Below are 3,128 nucleotides of genomic sequence, written 5' to 3'. Positions count from 1 at the left end.
TGTACTACTTTGATACAGCCATCACGTTGTCTTAACGTGAGGTGTAGATAGGCGCCGTCGGTTGACGTTTATTTCTGTAGCAGTTGCCAGAGCTACAACCCTCGCGAGCACCAGCGCTTCATACCAGCTTATCCCTCCTGGTGTTGCGGTTGGCATGGCTACGCAGTTTGTAAATAACTGGCTGTATTGTTACGTGGAATATAACAGTAGTCAGTCCGAATCCACAACGCAGCTCACCGACAACGTTCACTTCTTCACTCTCAGTCTGAGGCGCCTTTCTTGGGTATGTCCCACAATGCCGTATTTCAGTCTGCCGAAATCACGTAACACAACCCCCGGTGGTAAAAGCACCGACCCGGCGAGCTTACGGTGCCACAGCAGGAGCACTGAGGTAACGCTTGAGCCTTGATACGTGGACAATGTCCCGGGACAGCAGAGCAAAAGAGGTTGATGGATTATCAGGGACAGTTTCATACGTAGTGTCAGTCACTTGTCTAAGCACGTGGTATGGGCCGTTAAACGAGAGAGAAGCTTCTCTGAAAGGCCTGCATGTCGCGTGGGGGACCAAAGAAGAACGAGGGAACCTGTCGGAAAGGGTTCGTCACGATGCCGCTCGTCGTAACGATGCTTCTGCGAGTCTTGGGACGCCATTATTCTGCTGCGGGCAAGCTGACGAGCATGGTCAGCTCGGGTAAGAGCGTCACGTGCATACTAAAAAGTAGACTACGCAGCGGCTGGCAGGAAGGTATCCAACGGCAATGTTGGTTCGCGTCCAAACAGAAGGTAAAATGGCGAGTACCCAGCAGTGCCATGCCGGGAGGAATTGTATGGGAACTTCACGTAGGGTAGTGAAAGGTCTCAATCACGATGGTCGACCGAGACGTATTTCGATAGCATGTCTGTCAGGGTGCGGTTTAACCGTTCTGTAAGCCCGTTTGTTTGGGGATGGTACGATGTCGCGAGCTTATGTTGCGTAGAGCAGGAACGCAGGATATCGTCAACCACTTTTGAAAGAATCGTACGGCCTCGGTGTGTCAGCAGTTGACGAGGGGCTCCATGCACTAAAATGAGATTGCATTGTAGAAATTCAGTGACGTCTGTAGCGCAGCTCTTTGGCATGGCTCGCATAAATGCATAGCGGGTCGCGTAATCTGTAGCAACCGCGACCCACTGGTTTCCGGAGGCGGATGTTGGGAAGGGACCGAGAAGGTCCAAACCAACACGGAAGAATGGCTCCGATGGGATGTCGATGGGCAGAGGATATCCGGAAGGGAGTCCCGACGGCCTTTTTCGACGCTGGAAAAATTCGAAAGCGTTGACATAACGACCTACAGAGCGTGAAAGGCCACGCCAGTAGAAGCGGCGGCGCACATGGTCATATGTGCGAGAGACACCAAGGTGACCCGTGGTTGGCGCGTCATGGAGCTCGCGTAGGACTGTGGAGCGCAGGTGCTTTGGTATGACCAGAAGTAGGTCGTGACCATAGGGTGATAAATTTCGCCGATATAAGGTGTGGTCCTTTAAGGTAAACATGCGAACAGAAGCGTCTTGCGGTGAAGATTCGAGGTGTTGTATTAGGCGGCTGATGTACGGATCGCGACGCTACTCGTTCCCGAGATGAAGCAGCTGGGAGATGGAAAGGACGCAACCCACAGAATCAGTGCTCGTAGGATCGCAGTCGGCCACAGGGTAGCGTGATAGATAGTCCACATCTTTGTGCAGTTTTCCTGATTTATACACTGCAGTGTAAGAATACTCTTAGAGGGGGAGTGCCCAGCGGCTGAGACAACCTGTGGGATCTTTGAGGGAGGTAAGCCAGCAAAGAGCACGGTGGTCGGTGAAAACTATAAATGGTCGGTCGTATAAGTAAGGGCGAAATTTCGTGACTGCCCACACCAGCGCTAGGCATTCGCGCTCTGTTATGGAATAATTACGCTCCTAGGGGGACAGCAGCCTGCTGGCATAAGGTGTCACGCGATGCTACCCACGTTGTCGCTGAGCCAACACAGCGCCTATTCCATAACCGCTGGCATCGGTGCGGACTTCGGTCGGTGCCGTAGGGTTGTAGCGGCGAGAGAAGAGGAGACGTGAGAAGACGTCGAAGGCGGCCGATGGGGCCGTGCCGATCTCGCCACTTTATTGCAGGCCTGAAGCGGAGCCACGTCGGCTACCAGCGTCCGCCACGCCAGGCGTGTCAGCTCGTTCTCCTCTTCTCCGGCGTAGTCTAGTGGTTCCTCCGGCGTGGTTCCTCCGGCGTGGTCTAGTGGCTAGGATACCTGGCTCTCACCCAGGAGGCCCGGGTTCGATTCCCGGCGTCGGAACCCGAACGGCCCGCTGCCATGTTCCCGCAACTCTGCCCGCCAGTGCCGCCGCTACATTGGTGACCCGGAGAACACGCCCTTCGCCGAACGGCCCGCTGCCATGTTCCCGCAACTCTGCCCGCCAGTGCCGCCGCTACAGGGTCGAAGTGAGCCAGAACAGGAGAGGAAGTGAGCAAAGTGGTCAGGTCGGTGAATGCTGCTGCTTGTGAGGGACCCCAGGTAAACGTCTTATCTGATTTGAGTAGATCTATTAGGGGCCGAGTGATTTCCGCGAAGTTCTTGATGAACCGCCGAAAGTAGGAGCAGAGCCCCACAAAGCTGCGGACATCTTTGGTGATTTTTGGCACAGGAAAGTCCTCCACAGCTCGAACTTTTTCTGGATCAGGCTGTACGCCGTAAGCGTCAACAATATGTCCAAGTATTGTAATGCGGCAGCATCCAAACCGGCACTTGGATGATTTCAGCTGAAGGCCGGCGAGACGGAATAGATCAAGAATTTTCGACAGTCTCTCAAGGTGTGTTTCAAAAGTGGGAGCAAACACAATCACGTTATCCAGATAACAAAGACACTTACACTACCTGAATCGATGGAGCAGGGAGTCCATCATTCGTTCAAAAGTGGCGGGGGCATTACATAGGCCGAAAGGCATGACTTTGAATTGGTAGAGGTCATCAGGCGTTACAAAAGCCGTCTTCTCTCGGTACATGGGGTCCACGGCAATCTGCCAATTCAAAGTCATGACGTAACAATATAAATGATTGATTGATTTGTGGGGTTTAACGTCCCAAAACCACCATATGATTATG

The 3,128-nt window shown here is 53.4% G+C and overlaps 1 non-coding gene across 1 annotated transcript; it reads left to right on the top strand.

The window, feature by feature from the left end:
* The first annotated feature begins 2,249 nt into the window (after positions 1-2,249).
* On the top strand, positions 2,250-2,321 carry TRNAE-CUC (transfer RNA glutamic acid (anticodon CUC)). Its single transcript has one exon. It is a non-coding gene; the product is annotated as a tRNA-Glu (tRNA).
* Positions 2,322-3,128: the final 807 nt, after the last annotated feature.

The sequence above is a fragment of the Rhipicephalus microplus genome, chromosome 2 (assembly GCF_043290135.1).
Source record: "Rhipicephalus microplus isolate Deutch F79 chromosome 2, USDA_Rmic, whole genome shotgun sequence".
Classification (NCBI taxonomy): Eukaryota; Metazoa; Arthropoda; class Arachnida; order Ixodida; family Ixodidae; genus Rhipicephalus; species Rhipicephalus microplus.
Note: the sequence above shows the minus strand (reverse complement) of the source record. Positions and strands in the feature narration are given on the sequence as shown.